This window comes from Meleagris gallopavo, chromosome 4 (genome assembly GCF_000146605.3).
Source record: "Meleagris gallopavo isolate NT-WF06-2002-E0010 breed Aviagen turkey brand Nicholas breeding stock chromosome 4, Turkey_5.1, whole genome shotgun sequence".
Classification (NCBI taxonomy): Eukaryota; Metazoa; Chordata; class Aves; order Galliformes; family Phasianidae; genus Meleagris; species Meleagris gallopavo.
In genome coordinates, this window is record NC_015014.2 from 33974312 (window position 1) to 33993270 (window position 18959).

The following is an 18959-nucleotide window of genomic DNA, read 5'->3' on the forward strand; positions in this document are numbered from 1 at the left end:
CTCCAGGAATACACAGAGCACAATTAAGTAGTATGTTGTAATAAAACCTTTAAGTGAGCTGTAAGTGACCATTAAACATGTAATAACACACCTTACTACAGCCAGCAATGAAACTCGGTACTGAACCCTACAGTCAGAACAAATTAACTTTGCATAGATGTCTTGACAGTTATTCAAATATAAAAAATAAAGGACTGTTGTCTATAATGTCAGAGACACGTTGCCATGTGAAAAACTCATTCACAACTTTCTTCTGTAGATTGCTTTAATTTAATCTGATAGGAACTTTTGATTTTGAAAAGCAAGACTAAACATAAAATTTCTTGAATGTTGTTAGAGAGAAGAAAATCTACCTCAGCTTTGGTAGTTATTACTAATGGTTCCTAGACCAGGCCTAACTTCTTACGTAGGATCACATCTTACCACAATGCTTACTGCTTTCACAGACCAGCGTATGATGTAAAGGACTGGCTACAACAGCTCAGGGGCAAAGCAACTAGTATATCTTATGTAGGTATAGAGAGTTAGAGATCGTAAATCAGATACTACACCCTAGGAACTACTCAAATAGCCTAGCTAGCTTATCATAGGCTTACTAATTCTGGAAGCAAAGAGAAATCAGCTTTATAGTTAATCTAAATTACATACACCTGGAAGACATCTTCACAGCCAGTACTATTCCATCTGGCAGCTCTCTGCTTAGAGCTGTGTTGTAGCTCTTTAAACTAGGGTTCTAAGCTGGTTTGTATAGAACTGCCTGTCTTGGATCTGCTCCTCTTTGGAGGATTTGGAAATAGCCCTTTAAACTAGAAAGTATTTGCTGTGTATGAAGCAAAGCAGCACTAATTCAGAAAATTAATCATAGTCTTGCTCACTTTCTATCCCAGATTTTATCTTTTAATCTGTTCTTGTAGTAGAAACTGCCCAAATCATATTGGTGACTGAAATAGCTATGGTAAAGTCCTGATAACAGACAGTTAGAAAGCAGTGATAAATTAAAATAAATAATAATAATAATCAATGTTACTGTATTACTAAAGGAACTTTTGTCTGCTTTGCCAGAAAACAAATTGTCTTTACAATGTTACTTCCTCACTGTTCAGGAAGTGTTTTGTACTGCTAATTGTAAAATTACAAACAAATACAGTGTGAGCATATTGCAGCATTTTTAAAGCAAAGGACTACCACGTCATATGTGCAATTCAAATAAGTATGTGTCCAAAATGCCTTCTCTGCACTTACTATACAGTCCTAGAGAGCCCACGGGGAAGCAGAGAATGCTGCAACACCATCAGGAAGACAAAATCATTCTAATACATGTGCAGCATTTAGGATCAAACTTTATGATAAGTCGTAAAACTAATTATGCTTTTCAATGCAATGCTAAAAATCAATCTCCCCAAATCCAAAGTCACAACACTGCCTTCTGGAGAACTTTAAGTTTTTTTCTGCCTTGATGCCAACAGATACACTGAGCCGAAGGAAGCAGTTGCTCCTGGCTAGCTGGACAATTTGATTTGCTGCCCCAGCATCTTTACTTCTGCTTTCTCCTCACTGCCTACTCCCCTGTACTGGCCAGAAAATTTTCTCTTTAGTGCCAATCATAACAGTTTGTTGGACATTTGGACTTCTAAGCTGTAAGAATAATAGAACATCACAGGTTTGAATCCACATCTGCTATCTCTGTCTCTAAAAGCTGTGAAGGATACGCTGATAGATTTAGCCATAGTGTGTTAAGGCTTTTCTACCCTCAGCCACTCACTCCCCTCTTTGCCAGAGGTGATAACTCACAAACGCATGTCAAACCTGAAGATTCTATAGTTTGCAGCTTGGCAAATTTAACTGCAATTACTTACTTTTGTAACTCTTGCAATATAACTTCTGCAGGCAGGTCAGGTAGGCACCTGAGAACAGGAACCATAACAGACCATATGCCTTAATCCAACAGAGTTCAACTGTCACAGCCAAAAAGGCCAATATTTTAATGACAGATTTCTGATATGGACCCAAACCAAACAAAAGTACCTTCTGACATGCTGCTACATGCAATCTAAGAACAAATTCTTCTTATTTGCTGTTAGATTATTAGGTTTACTGAACTTCAGTTTTGTCCATGCAGTATTTCCCTGTACAGGTCTAAGGCAAAAAATGAGCTCATGCAGACTTCCATTTGAAGCACCCTGATATCACTCTTATAATACAAGTCAAACTGACCCTACCCAGTCAATAAATATTTCCAGTGTTGCTGCTCTCTCTGTATACAGCTTAAATGTAATGACACCACAGCAACAGTTCCCAGCACTCTGGAGATGATGGGAAAGTATAAACAGCGCTCCATCTGCAGTTCATTTGCTATCGCTATAAAAAATAGCAAAACAAGCCTTTGACTGATGGTTGATTTCCACAGTCCAGTGGCAAAAGCTTTGCAAATGAACTTTTTCAGGCAAGAGCTGCTGGCAGTTATTTGATAAAATGCAGCAGTTCTGATAATACATGGAATTTTTTAAACTAGGACTTTGGAAATGATTGTATTCAAGGAAAAACTTTCCAGGTCAAATTTGACCCAGCTGCTGAGTTTATAAAAGCTGAGAGATAGAGATCACTCTGAGAAAGATTGATGACATGACTATCATGAATTTGTGCAGCTACATGGCATGCACAGAGCTGAAGTTTTGTTTGGAGGTATAGTAAATGAAGCCTTGATATGCACTAGGGATACCTTGATTCCTTCTTCTATATGGAGATATTTTATTTCAGTTATTCAAATATACTTGAGCTACTATATGCAGGCTGTAAAAATTAGTATTTTCTTTACCTGATGAGTTACAAGATACGCTGTTTAACATTACTCACCTACCCTCCAGTGAAAGATTCTCACAATATGCCTCTGAGCCTTTTTTCTATTCAGAGGAAGTTATACTCTTCAGTAACTCTTGCTCTACTCAGATTTCTCATCTGCAAAATGAACCCAAATACTTCTCTGGTACTCAGGTATGACAAAAAGGGGGTTTGTAGCAGCTGCCTACACAAATTCACCAGGTGTGTTTGGGGTTTATTGCTCCTTTTAGCCCCACTGAAAGTCCCTGTAGTATAATGCGGCTGTAATTGAAAGGCATTTAAGTTCTGATTGGAGCTACCTCTATCCAGAATATTATAGGAAAATAAACAGTCTATTCATGTGTAAAATTCAATGTCGCTTGGACTTTCATCTCTCAGGTACCTTTCAGAGTACTAATTGAAAGCTTGACATTCTCTGTTAATTCATTAAGGAAAATATTTGTTTTTTCAACTATGAACTGCAGTATGATTTGGCCTTTCGCTGCTTTTCACAGTGACCAACTTGAATTTCATCTTCTTTCTAAACCATTCTTTCATTCATATGGGCAAATGGGATATAATTTCTCATTTCCAGCTGATTACTGTTTGGAGAAATCCCCTGTTACACACACTAGAAGTTTAGCATTATGAATTAAAGCAATGACACATATTAAGCAGTATGCCATGCTTTTTCTAGGTATGAAATTTCTGAATATCTGCTCAAGTACAAAGTCGGTTTGTAACTTCACCTACCTCTCATTTCCTTATAATTATTTATATGGAACAGTTGGGATATAGCATGTCATAATATTAATCATACTTGTTAACCACAAACAAGGAGAAAGCTAAGCCACGACCAATGTAAACAGACAGAAGCAGATTAATACATTTCTCTATGAATAAACAGCAAGTTTTTTGCTTCCTCTCTTGGAAACTTTCTTGGATTATATTCCACCTCAGTTTATTCTTCTAGAGATGAAATGAACCTGCTTCAGTAGTTGTGTAATATTTTAAGGCATCATCAGATTCAGGAATCATAAATGGCTACAGTGACAAAGAACAAAAATAGATCTAATTTTTAGAGACAACAATCCATCACTTGTATAGATTAGTAATAGATTAGTTTTAGCTAAATAATGAAATAGACATAATTAGCTCTACATATACAAAAACTGTACAAAGGTGAGAAGTTGGAAGTGAGCTGAGTTAAATGTGAATGGCCAGGTTGCTCCTACATAAAAGATACTTTGCACACCTGAAGCACTACCCATATTTTGGAAGGGAAAAAGGGACAGAATTGTGGTTTCCCATCCAGAATAGGAACAACATTAGAAGAAAATACAGAGAGCATCTTTCACAAAGCAAAATAGGCATTATGCATCTCCCAGGTGAAAGGACTCTAATCAACTTCATGATAGGAACTATGCCAAAAATCACAGGTTGGTAGGGAGTTTTCACTGCCTTTGGTGGGCCTTGGATCAAGTTCACAGATTACATTGGATTAACACTAGCTACAAACTGAAAACTAGCTACAAACTACAAAGATTTATTCAGTCTCTACGTTATAAATTTATAGATTTGCTTTCACTAGGAAAGGATGGAATGTTTCAATGGAGTGTTCAGGGAAATATCCATACCAAATCAAGTCACACTGGAAATGCTCTTTGCCCATTGAACAGAATGAGTAAACTAATACTAGAAAGCTCCACTTTAATTTTTCCTGCCTCCCTTCCATGGCAACTTACCTATTTATTTTTAAGCGCAGCAAAAAGTTTAGTTTGCTGTCTTCAGGAGCTATTCCAAATGTAGTCATCTCTCCTTTTTTAAAAAAGTAGCAGGAGGACATCACAAAAACATTCACTGTTGAGTCTGAAAGACGGTAAACAGAAGTAGATTTCAGATTTAATATTTGTCATAGATAAGTAGATATTTTCAGTTATTTCTACTGACTTCTCTAATCCTAAATCTGTGTTCCAAAGTTCTCAGAGATTTATTCCAAATTTTCTCTAAATTCAGTCTGTTATGTTCAAGTTTGTAGGAAAAAACAAAACTGCTACAGAAAGCTAAAACAAAACCAAATGTTTTCTGTCTCCTGTAAGAAAAAAATTCTCTATTTGGTGTTGCAATTTTTTATGCTAAACTTAAATCCTAACTTGCTGAAACACAAGGACTATTTGCTGGCTAAATGCTACTGGAAAGATAAGATCTATTTATCACTTACAGTTTTCAGTAGTTGTCTTTTGTTGATATTTACAATAATTCAACAGTTACTCACAGAACTTAATTTTTTAATTTTCTCAGTTGCATTTCTCATTTATATATCTTATTTCTTTCTTAATTGAAAGGACTGAGCATTCCTACAGAAAAGATTTCCATAGTTTATTCACAGACTTTTCAGCAGCAGATCTAAGTCTGTTCCATTCATCTATTGTGTAAATAAAACAGCATTTCCATCAAAAGATGAAAGCATTGCTTTTGCAGATAACCTTCCTGTGTATCTAGTCAAACTGGAATCCAGAGTACTTTTGCGTTCAATTCACAAGCTTGCAAACAATCATCTTGTTATTCAAAGATTCATAAATAAGAATGCTGTTCTACAACCAAGCCTGCCTGTGTGCATGGTCTCTCAGACATAGGCAACTTCCCCAAGTTTGAAAAAGCTCTGCGTAAGTTTAGGAGTCTCATCAGGTGGCTTTGTGAATGTACTTGGCTTACCTGTAGGAAGGAAGGAAGCAAAGGTAGAATTTAACCACATTTTTACACTTGTTTTGTATGAAAACTTATCTTTCAGCCACATTTATCCACCTCAATGAGGTCATCACAAATCTAAGTCTTATTATGGGAGTAAATCAGAGAATACTTATACCCAGTACTTTGAATACTTAATGCCTAGTAAGATAAGACAAGAGGAAAGAGGACAAAAAAGGAGAGAGCAGTTCTTAGTTATCTTCCATGTGTCTTTCTCTGTACTGGAAAGTTTTACAACTATTGCTTATTATTTGAAGCTATTGGCTTTCAGATCCCATGGTGAAATCAGAGGATTGAAATTTGGTCTGAAGAAGTTTGCCAAATCTGTTAGTTAAGTTTTAATGAATCAAAAATAATGAAAGACAAAGATAAGTACAGAATATTGTAAATAAATAATGTCGTATGTCTGAAGAAAGAAGAAGAGGACAGATGAAAGACAATGAAGTACCATGACAAAGAGTCCCATTGCAGACCAGCATAAATATAGTGAAGTTTTTTTAAGAATTCTTCTTTCAAAACTGTGGAATTTTATTTTTGTGTTGAAAATATTTTGAAAAGGCATTTCGCAGGAATTTGTAATAACGAAGAAAAATACATTTTCCTGTTTGCACTCTATAGAGTTTTAATCCCTTAAAGTAAACTCAATCTGATGAGTTATTTTTCTAAAGAAATTTATTCCATTAAGGCAGAAAGAGATAAATGTCACAAGAAAGCATTTAGCACAGGTATTCAAGCTCTGTCGCTGGAAAGGATATTCAGCAAGCTAACATCTTGAATGTCAAGTTATTTTCTTTGTCATATTTTCATTTAGTGGTCTTGAGTGAACTTCAGAAAATTGAGGTGTGTGCATATATGCATCCTTCTGTTTATGGAGGGTGTAATAACTCTGGAAGAGCTGACATATTATGACAAAAAACAGATATAAAACTGAATAAACAGGTTTGACTGTAATTGATACTTTCTTGTATCCACGTCTCAGTAAAGACATCATTTAACAAAGCTGAGTATAAAGTACAAAACAAAGATCTAATTCCACTTTAATGTGTAATGGGATATGAGTATTTTATTGCTAATCTGGGAATAAAAAGATCAAGATCTAGCCCCCATGGAATGATTAAAATATAAGTGCTTGGTTCACTTTTCTGCAGATCAAATAATATGCTAAACTTTGTGATTATTATTTTTAAATGCTTTTAATCAAACTCAGAACAAGTTGTAACTAAAGGTCATGATTTTAGTGGAGAGATGTAGCTCTATGGAAAAGTGTGTTTTCCTGTTGCTAAGAGAACCCTTAATTTGTGATGGCAGCAGTCACGTGCAAAAAAAACAAGAAAGGAAGCATAAGCAGATACTGTTTAATGAGAAGCATGAAAAGATTAAATCTTAAAAGTTTGGAAAATTATTAAGCATAAAAAAAGGAAGAGAAAACATTTTCTAAAGTATTTTAAAAGAGTGGTACAATACTGATATATTAAAACTATATTTAATTATTTCAGAGGATAAGTTTAGATCAGAACTATTGCCAGAGATTGCTTACAAAAAGATTTAAATGGAACTCTGACAGGATCTCAGAAGTCTCACGCTGCATACGTGAAATCACTGGAAAAGTGTAGACTATAGATCATCCATATGTTTTCTTTAAAATACAGAGACTGGTTAAACTTAGCACTGCAGAATCTGTCATAAATACATCTCAACAATGTGATAAATTCATATGTACAGTTGAGCTATCTTTTACAGTAATCTCCAATTGCCAAGGTGCAATGAAAATCCTTCTGAACTAAATTCTAAACAAAACTTTTTCTGTTTGCTGCGAATTGAAATCACTGCTCCCGATAATCACTAACAGTTATAGAATCAAGGTCTCATTCAGACTCTGCCAATTTATATCCACTAAACAGATCCTATGGTGCAACAAAACAAGGACATGAAGTGTCCTTATTAAAGAGTGTTCAAAGGAGGGCTGTGAAGATGGGAAGGGTCTGGAGGACAAAATGTATGAAGAGTGGCTGTTACCCCTTGGTTTGTTCAGCCCACACAAGAGAATGAGACTGAGGCAGGCTGTCATGACAGACTACAGTTTCTCATGAGGGGAATCACAAAAGAGCCTGGGTTGAAAAGGACTTTAAAGACTATCTAGTTTCAACTCCCCTGTTATGTGCAGGGTCACCAACCATTAGACCAGGCTGCCCACAGCCACATCCAGCCTGGCCTGGAATGCCTCCAGGGATGGGGTATCCACAACCTCTCTGGGCAACCTGTTCCGGCGTTTTACCACCCTTTGTGTGAAAAACTTCCTCCTAATATCTAATCTAAATCTCCCTTGTCTTAGTTCAAAATCATTCCCCCTTATCCTATCACTATCAACCCATCTAAACAGTCATTCTCCCTCCTGTTTATATGCTGCCTTCAAATACAGGAAGGCCACAATGAGGTCTCCCAAAAGCCTTCTCTTCTCCAAGCTAAACAAGCCTATTCCTTCAACCTTTCTTCATTGGAGAGGTGCTCCAGCCCTCTGATCATCTTAGAGGCCCTTCTCTGGACCCATTCCAAGAGCCCTGTGACTTTCTTTTGCTAGGGCCCCCAGGTCTGGACACTGTACCCCAGATGGGGCCTCAGAAGAGCTGAGTAGAGGGGGACAATCACTCTCACCATGTTGTGAGGGATCATGTCAAAGGCTCTGCAGAAGTCCACTTAGATTACATCTGGCACCCTTCCCCTGTCCACCAATGCCATCACTCCATCATAGAAGGCCATCAAATTGATCAGGCAAGATCTGCTTTTGGAAAAGCCATTGTTTCTTCGGAGCCTTGCACCTGCATGTTGCAATTTGTTGCTTTGGATAGGGAAAAGTCCAGTCCTACTGCTGACAAAGAAAGGAGAAAAAAAAAAAGTGCGTATTATCTCCTGTTAGTTATAGGAAGCTTATTTCCTTCATACATTTTGCAGTGCATCATGCAAGGGCTGCTAGCAGAGACATCACAGTCAATGTTATATGAATATATATGAAGAACAAAAATGTGAAATGTCCATGAAATCATTTGATAATTTGGATGTTTCTCCACTTCACAGGCTTAATGATTAAGAAATTCTGTGCTCGAGCACTGACAAAATTATAAATTACATACTCTTAAAAGGACATTACATACAAAATTACATACTCTTAAAGCACAACATATGCAGTTGGATTGTCCATAGAACCCAAATCAGCAGTCATAAAACACAAAGAGGATAATGAATTTATTAGACCAAATTTTTATGCATAGTCCTCAAGTCTAATCACTAATTATTGCATTCCCAACTTCATCTTTTTCTGACTGTAGGATTATCACATATATTGACAGTAGCATATTAAAAAACTTAAACTAAAAGGGAATACAGACAAATAATGAAAAATAACATTGGAAAGCTATTAACCTCAATACAACAATATTCACAATTTGACATTTTTCTTCTTTGCATCCGACATTCAAAAAGAAAAACAGAAATTTCCATAGGGACAAGCCATATCATAGATAATCTCTTTTGTGAGTAGCATTGCCTTAATATACATGAATTAACGTACTGTTATTTAGGATCCATAGAACTAAGTTTTCATTGTATAACCCTGAATTCAGTTATGTGGCATCAGATATTTCATTCTACAATGTTTGGTGTATACTAGACATTTATAGTAAATACTTACTCCAGAAGTTTCACAGAGGGGAGAAAATATTTTGTATTTTTCATTATTGATGAATTCTTCCAGCTTAAATCATAATTCTCTCTCTTTCAGACAATCTTTTTCATTTTACTTTTCGTGCTCCAATAGCATTAATAACAGAACAGCTAAGTAAGGCATATTTTAGTTGAGCATACAATAAAGAACAGAGCAAAATCCATAATGTTTGCCATTTATGACTTCATTGTTCCCATATTAAATTTCTAAAATTGCATTAATTTTCACAGTACTGCACCAGCATGTAACTAAATAGCACATTGGAGGCTAATGCCTGGAACAGACAGGCTTCTCATGAGCCAGTTCCCCAGTTGTTACGCGCCAGCATAACTCTGTAGAAACCAATGCAATTACACTAACATCAGCTAAAGATCTGCTCCACTGGGTCATATTACGATGTATTTGCACCCATAATATATATACACACATCTATCAGTACAACATGTATTAGAAATGACATAAAAACAGCTTGAAAACAATTGTGCAGTGCTCCACTACAGTCGGCCCAATAGCAATCCCATCCAGTCACAGGAAGTTGAGAGAGGAGCATAAGATATTGCAGATGTATCACACGAGCTTCCTCTAGCAGGGGTTTAGGTTCACTGGGAGCAATTAGTGAGCTGGAGACCTCTCAAGGAATACTTTGCATCCACCTCAGACTTTGTACCCACTGATGGTCCTATTATCATTATGTCTTAGTGTTTTATAAGCCCATTTCTATTTTTTAATTCAGCAAAATCCAGTGGCAATCACAGCTGTATGAAAAACAGATCCTTTGTATGTATGTTTACCAGCTGCTCAGTATTTTCATTAAATCTTCACTACCTCTCATCATAAATGATAAATAACAGGTCCCCCAACTCCTTAGCAATCTAGCCTTTCTAACCTGTCTTCCATGCTGATTTATCTTCAGACCACTCCATGACACAGTCACCCACACTGTCTTTTTTTCCCCAATGATTCCCATAGGAGATTCCCACTGGAGATGCTTCACTAAAGTTACGCAGGCCCGACTGCTTTACACCTTCTATAATCGTTATAACATACAGGGCAAATAAGACGCAGAATAGTTGAAAATGAGTCTTGATTCAACAGTGTTATACCCCAATGCATGACATGATATATGTTTAGTCATACAGGAACTGACCACAGCTTGATAGAAATCTTCCTGTCTCTAGAGGGGTCAACAGAGCAATGTTAATTTACACCAGATGAACATCTGGCTCAGCATGTGTAAAGAAGTTGAGTAGGAAAAATAATATTGTAACTAGCACAAACTACAGAACTCTGCAATAAAATTTAAATTTGGGTAGAGGATTAGTTACTGCTTTGGTTATTTGTTAAAGGTGGCTTACTTTTACAGCAAACAGAAAATTGCAAATAACTGGAATCAAAATTTTTGCTGTTTATGTAGTATCACCTACATCAACTTACCTTAAATGATTTATTATTGAAGTAAATGACATGGCTAAACAATGTGAGAAAAATGGCCTGGTACTTTGTTTTTCCCCTGTTTTTCTAAAAAAAAGCTTGAGTTTTTCAGTCACAGCCAGCCAGTCCACTCTATGCATTATTTATGTAGAAATGAATTTTGATACGTTGCAATGTCCTTCATAAGCCATAAACTCTAAAAATCAGGGAATATGAGAACAGAAATATTCATACGCTAACCACAACTAGGGTTTTTATGATTCTTGGGTTCCTGAAGATACTTTCAGGACCAAGGTTCAAAGCAAGCAAGCTCTTAGAGAAAAATAGCTTATGTAACGGTCTTTTTCTCATTCTAACAGCCCCAGCTCTTTTTCTGTTTCTCTCTCTCCCTTTTACTTTATTCTTTCTTTATATCAGGATATGAGAAGGAAACACTAGTAAGCTGAAAGTTAAACATGTAAGACTTGATTTTAGTATCTATGGCTGTGTGCAGAAAGTGGGAGGAGTCGTGAGGCCAGATGCTTGGCCCTCCCTTAGCAACTGAAGACTATCTATGAGAAAGCTTGCTTCCTACCTATTGTCCTGGCTTTCTGAAGTAAACCTTATTCTCCTTCATCTTGCTGTAGTTTCTCTACCTTTACCGCCAGTGCACCTAAGTGATCCGTAGTTCTAAGGTCTGGCAAAAACCTGAAAAACATAAACAGAATTACATAGTAGTAAGCTGTTTTTTACTAATTTTCACCTGGCATTCCAGAGATTAAATTAAATTTCTCCAATTCTGGCTATTGCCAGGAAGTGTGACAGACCACAGAGTAATCACCTGAGTTTCTGCAGCCCTTCCTGTGGGCTCACTTTTCAATCACATTCAGGTCCTTCTCAATGGTGTCAACTATCCATCACACCAGTTGCACCACTCAGTTTAGCGTCATCAGCGAATTTGCTGAGGGTGCACTCAATCCCTCTGTCTATTTCATTGATAAAGATATTGAAGGGCACCAATCCCAAAACCCTCCAGCAGAACTTAGAGCTGTTGACAACAACCCTCTGGCTATGACCATCCAGCCAATTCTTATCCACCAGTCTACCCTTCAAATGCATATATTTTCGATTTAGAGATAAGGATGTGTTGTGGGATCATATAAAATGTCTTGCAGAAGTTCAAATAGATGACATCAGTTGCTCTTGCTTTGTCTACTGATTCCGTTCCATCATAAAAGGCTTCCAGGTCAGTTAGGCATGATCCAGTCACTGGGGACTTAACCTGACAGCCACAACTTTCTGAATATGATGGAGAATGGCTTGAATCAGCTAGTTCCTTCAGGACCCTGGAATGCATGCCACTAGATAGACTTGTACACAGTCAGTCTCATTAGTTTGTCTTGAACTTACTCTTTGTTTACAAAGGGGAGGCATTTTGCTCCATAACCCCTGCCTAGAGGTTCAGGGACATAAGTGGGGGAAGCCTAACTGCCAGTGAAGACTGGGGCAGAAAACTTGAGTACCTCAGCTTTCTCTATGCCTGCTGTTACTTTTTCTTGCTTCTCATTTAACAGAGGGGGCACATTCTCTTTGGTCTTTCTCTTCTGATCACCATACCCATGAAATCTACTGTTATTTTCTACATCTCTCATCAAGCTCAGTTCCTTAAATCCTCTTGGCACACATTCCTATCTGTTTGTCCTTCAGAGCCATGTATGAGGTATTCAGCAATATAACTTTACCCTTACTGAAATCTATTCATTGTAGTGGAAAGCAGTCTATCCTCCATATTTTGTTAACTTATTTTTGTCATGGAGTTTGATCGCTGGTGTTTTTATTTAAAGCAAACATCAGAAATTATATGAAGGCATCACAGACATTCAGAAAACATATTGAAAGATCCATGGAAAATGGCTTTCAAACAGTTATTATGTCAGGACTATCTCTGGCTTTTTTTTTCCATAACATCTCTGTACTGAAATTATTTACCTGAAATTTGTGGAATCATACTCATTTATAAAATAAAGGCAAAATTAAGCTACAAGTCTTGTTCCCAGTTAGCATTTGAAGTCCCAAACCCGAACTGTTGACCATGATGCAAAAAAGCCTAAAACCCAATTATGATAATCTTTCATCATATGTTATGGACTGAGCCTTGGGTTGCCAGCAAGCATGGTACATAACAGCTACAAATATCTTAAACCAAAATTGACATTGTGAACTATTTGATAAATTTTTCATAACATTTTTAGTGCCTTTAGTATGTGCCCAAGGCCATAGGAATAAGCATGAAATAATGCACCAGGCAGGAAATCTATGTGGATTGCACCCAATATAGTATAATTTTCAATGTTAAAACTGTTATTATTAAAAGCTATGTAATAATCAATTACTTTTAAGTTACTTTCTGACAGATTACATATACAAACTGGATCCTCAGTTCTTGTACTCTTAACAGATGGCTATAAACTTGACTATTTTCAGTGTAATTATCCTTTTTAATCGGAATTTCCAGGAACACTGAAAAGAGCTGTCTTTGTTATTTGATGCAAATGTGTCCTTTAAGAAAGAAATAAGAGATCTTGCAATGGTACACTACACATAGTTCAACTGGCAAAAGCATAACATGTAGATACAAGTTTTGGTGTAGAAATTTGGCAAGGGGGACAAAGAACCAAAGGAGGGATAAGAAAGCAAGGGAAGAAAAGAAGGGGACATTATATATAAGAACTATGCATACATTTTTATGTAGAGCTGTTCATCTTAAATAGTTTATTTCTGGCCCCTTGCTCATGGGATTTTTTGATGACAATATGGCATAAGAAGGAAGACGACCTTCATGAATAATGTTGCAGACACATTATGGGAAAGATCAGATTCTTTCACATTTGAGGAGATATTTTATGGCTTTTTCTTTCTGTGCTGAATGCTTGTCATCCTATACCATCACTGTGACTTCCATATATTCATGAAAACTTATTGCATATAATCAGGATGAGCATTAGCTTATTTTTGTCCATCTCACATGTTACAAATAAACAGTATCAATTTAAAAGTTGTTTAAATTTAATGAACTCAAATCCCATCAGTGTTAAGGCAATGAAAGAAGCATTATCAAAAATAGTCAATTATTTAGATAGACACCAGAAAAACCTTGTGCTTATATGGCACTAATGTTTTAAAAAAATGTTTCTCCTAAAAAAATAAACCATTGCAAGATGTACTGAGAAAATTATCTTTGAATTATCTGAACTTAATCCAAGAACTAGTGCAGAAATTCAGAACTAAATACAGCAAACCTGAATATTTAACTGTTTGATTTATTCACTTATTTTGAACCATATGCTCTTTGAAGACAATGTTGAGTGCTGTTTTATCATAATATTGGATCAATCACAAGTACTTAAAGTTAAAAAAGGTCAGAAATATAAAGCTGGTATAAGGACTAAGCAATATTTTGCTCTATGTTATTCATTTACATAGTAGCTGTTTTATAAAAAAGTATGCAATAACACTTATTCTGAAAAGGGAAGTGATCTGTTGTTAATTTTGTTTTTTCTAAATGTATATCTAGGAACTATATTACTGTCATGAACTATGGTTTAAATCGTAGGAAAAACAGGAGCAATGGAAGTAGGTTTGGCAGTCAAACATTGAGCACTGATTTTGGGAATAGTTTTCCATAATGAAGACTTTTCCATTGATAACTCTATGATACAGTGAGAACAATGGAGCACAATGTATTCTTACAGCAGGAAGTCAGAACAGATAGAATGCTAGATATAAAGTGTTTTAATTTCATATTTTGAAAAGATGAAAAAATGTGTGTTTCCAAAATATACCTGCAAAATAGCTGTTATTTTCCCTTACTCACTGCTTTCTCAAGACTCCGGGCTTATGCTTCACATTAACTCAACTCTGTGCAGAAACATTTTCCTGCAGATAGAACGGTGACGTTTTTGCAACAGTGGAAGTACTCCTCCAGCATGGATCCACTAAAACAGTTCATTGCATCTTTGGAAGTGACAGCAGCAGTATAATTTGAAATAGATCATTCTTTCCGATCCATAGTTGCTCTGAATTATTTCCAATTGTACATAAAATATATGATTTTCTTGATCACAGATTAACGCATTTTGTTCTTCAAAACCTGTGATCAAGTTCCCAGCTGCTAAAGTCAAAGCTGATAATGGCTGGCACACAGTCCTATTTTTTATACCATCAATATTAGTGCATCAGTGGCAGCTCTAGTGAAGAGCTGTGGAAAGGCTCCTCTGGCAGAAACAGTAACATAGTCAATGTATGGAGGGAACTGTTAGCACAGATCTATCTTGACAATAAAAACCAGGCTAAGTTTCCAAAACAAGTTGAAAAACATCTGAAGAAATACCTACTAGTAGATAACAAAGGAGTCCTGCCATGGTCCTAAGCAGGCCGATGTATAAGAGCCAACTCAAGGCCTCTTCAGTGGTAAAAGTTGCTATTTTTAAAGGTATGACAGACCAAAGAATGAATATATCATACAGGTAGATTTCTGTAATCAGAAGTTATCTTCTACCATTTCTATTCCCCAGAAACTTTTGAGTTTCAAGCTGTGGAAGACAGATGAACAAGGACACATTCTTGTCTTTAGAATACACAGTGTCTTGATTAAACTGGAGGTATTTTTCCAAAAGAATGTGTTATGTTTTTGAGAAAAGAAGTTCACTGTGGGGTGACAGAGATCAACAAGTTCTTTCCTGGAAGAAGCTTTGTTTAGTTTCCATTAAGTAATGAGCTGCTAAAGGATTTGCTGCTACAAGAATCCAAAAAAAGACACCTTAAGCAAACTAAAGCATTGTCCTTTGAGACAATTGCAAAGCACAATTTGGTGCCAGTAGGCACTCCATCACTGATATATGAACTAGAAATAGCTAGCATTGAAGATCTGTTCCAGAAACATTCTTGAGAAAATTTTTTTCCTGAAATACATAATCATGCTTATTTTTTTTACATTCCAGTGTTTTTACTGGTTTGGTAGCCTTGACAGGAGGCATGAATCACAAACTTACAAGTAGACAGCATTCTGCATTCCTTTCTGTGGAAAAGTCAGGCCCTAATGATTTTTGCAAGACAGATCAAGGGAGTATGCAACATTAACATTACTTGCTTGAGCTTCTTACATAAAAGTAAGAAAACAGGATACTTCCATAGAGAACTACATATAGAAAATAATGGATGAAAACCATGCCAAAGACATGTTCTTTGTTCTTTACTTAGCTAGGTCATATCTTGTTTTGAAAAACTATTTAGTGTTAAGGGAACACTGAAGTACAATGCTGGTAAATATAAACGAGAATGACAAAAGTGAAAGGCAGTAGGGTTACTCTGCTGATATGCCACTCTGACTCTTTCATTCAAAAATTCTCACTATTTATTCCAAACATTTATTCCAGAGTAGTTTCTAAGTTGTTTAGGAACAGTTTTGGAAAAAGTCTAGATTAATGCAGTTCTTCCTTGCAGGGGCATCAGAAGGATAGTCTGCCAGTTCAGCTAGTGAGGCCTGCACAATGTCAACAGTATTATTAATGTATGCATTTGCATAAGCATTTTCCCAAGTGTGCAGCAAGAAAATGTGTCAGTTATAGAGACAGTACATCAAGTTCTACAGGATTTCAAGAGGTATACAGTCCAGGTCAGCTGGTACCACTTCAAGATGTACTGCAGATGAAAAAACAAGTATTACTTGTAAAAGGGTAACAAGTAATACTTGTACAAAGACTGAGGCTCCTTCACTTCTTGCCCTTTGCAAGTGCTTGCCAACTTGTAGGATTAAATCTGTGATTCATACATAAGGCAACCTGTAGCTCAAATCTGTGTTTCTACTTGGAATTGAGGTAAGCAACTTAATCCTCCAGAGACAGTTTCAACTTCTGCAAAAAAGTTTGAAGGCAGTATTTTGCCCTACAGGGAGCATTATGAAGTGAACTAATTAACACTTAACAAGTGTTTAAGGTTTCGGGAAACTAAATGATATGGCAATGAAAGGTGTTGGGAACAAGCTTATAGCTGACTATTTGCATTTGACAAGTATTTGAGAACTAGCCTTTATCCTGTGCCTTAGCATCTTGAAGTGTCCTGCACCCTTATGAACATCTTGTTCTCTACATGGTTGTTTTCCACAGTTATTTACCATTTTCAGACAACAATTAATCATTATGATCTAAAAATGACAGTTTCCTTACAAATCAAATTTTGTTTTACTGTTACTCCATAATATTATGAATATAAATACCATAATTCTCTTTGCACTTCTTATTTCAGCTAGACAATTCTCTGCTACCTCTACTTAGAAAAAGTGAGTGAAGTAATAGTTCTTCTTTCAAACTACAGAGCACTGAGTTTTACACCTAACATTCTGGCTACTGTTGCATAGAAAATACTAAAGGTGACAGCAATGAGAGGAAACAGCCTTTCATAATCATAAACTCCTGAGTGATCTATGTGGTATGAAGGTTCTAAAGTAAGAATAAATGTGTTTCATATCTCTGAGTGCAAGCATAAATTACAAGTGTGCATTCAAAATACTTCAAGCCCCTGAACAACAGCAGGACACCACAGTCCATTCCACAATGTTTTTCAGACGGGTCCATTAAAGTTTCATATACAGTTGCCTATACATCTGATAAACAACCCTGCTTAATGATACTTTAAAAAACAAAAACAAAAAAACCTCTGCCTAGTAAAGCAAAGATGTAAGTAACATGTGTAAACCAAAATAACAAATGCAAACACCTGTAAAATTTTCAGAACTTTGAGATCTTTACACAACTTTCATCCTGCGTTCAAGTATTCTCACACTGATTTTGAACTTACTGAGCAGCTGGAATCTTCAGAGTGGAGGATGAATTTCAGCTACCAAAGGCTCAAATTCTCTAAAGTTTGAACGCTTATCTGAATTTGAAGTAGGTCATGAGCTTATTATCACTGTACAGTAGAGATGATTTAATGCATGTGTACCAAATACAGCATAAGTTATGCAAACATTTACATGTGCAGGCTTATCATACATCGAGAGTACTCAGACCAAAATAACACTTCTTGATATTTAAATTCTGTATTTTGAAGAAGCAAAGTAATACAAAATATGTAATTTCTTTTATTTGTAATTTAAAGGGCTGGTCTGTTAACAGCTTGTCAAGCTAAATTAATCAAAATTGTACTCCTGACAAATAATGCTCTTGAGGAGATACATAACCTCTACTGACATTACAGTGGCACCAGCCCATTTAAAAAAAACTTTAGAAAAAATAAATCAGAACAGATTCAAATGCTTACCTCTATATTTTCATTGCTCCTCGGAGGTGGGGAAACAATATGAGTCTTAAATATTTAGAATTCATTAGTGTTATCTCTGCAATACTGTCTCAAATGACCACCTCACTCCTCATAAACCAGCCACGGGAAAAAATCTCAAATATGAATGCAAATCTGAATATGTTACCAAAGTTCGCATATCAAAGGAAGGATGTACCAAATGGATCTGTCCTGGGTCCAGTGGGATTCAATATTTTTACTACTGACCCAAATAGCAGATTAGAGAATAGGCTCATTAAACTTAGAGTCTAGTACATTGTAGCTACTTTGGACAAGAACAGGATTCAAAATGGTCACGATGAACTGGAGATAAGAATGGAAAATGGAAATATATTTTTCAGCTTGTGCAAGTGCTAAGCTCAGCAATAAAAAGGTACGTATACAGAAGATAGGTAACACAGCTGTAAAGGGAGAAATGCAGATTGGAACGGGTACAGAAATTAGAACAGACATGAGTTAACAACATGTTGCTGCAGACACAGAAATGTTCTGGAATGCAGATAGCACACAAGTTTGTGAAGCAACACTTTGCTCTCCTAAGTACTGATAAGGCTTTATCTGGATCATTGTGCCTAGGTCAGGGACCACACTTCAAGAAATTTATGAACTGGTCAAAGACAGTCCTAAAGATAGCAGTAAAAATGATAAAAGATCTATAAAATATGAATTATAATGAAATATTTAAAGTGGGATTTTTAGCATAAGAGGCTGAAGGAAGGTTTGTTAATGGACTTTCAGACACATAGAAGGCTACTTTATCTAACTACAGAAATAGCAGTCCATGCAAAACAATTCAGATTATGTGTTCAGAAAAATATTATGAAAGGAACACAAACAGCAGAAGTGTTTGAAGATTTCTTGCATCCACACTGAAGACTTCAAGGCAGGCTGACAAGTATCTGTCACAAAT

General features: G+C 36.2%; 1 long non-coding RNA gene across 2 annotated transcripts in view; it reads right to left on the minus strand.

Moving 5' to 3' along the window:
- Positions 1-8058: 8058 nt before the first annotated feature.
- The window catches only part of LOC109367301, a 116220-nt gene continuing 105319 nt past the window's right edge, over positions 8059-18959 (minus strand). The window contains exons 4-5 of one of the 2 annotated variants that reach the window (XR_004159599.1): positions 11289-11401; positions 8059-8425 (exon numbers count right to left, since the gene is read on the minus strand). This is a non-coding gene — a long non-coding RNA (uncharacterized LOC109367301). The other variant, XR_002114310.2, reaches the window with a different exon arrangement.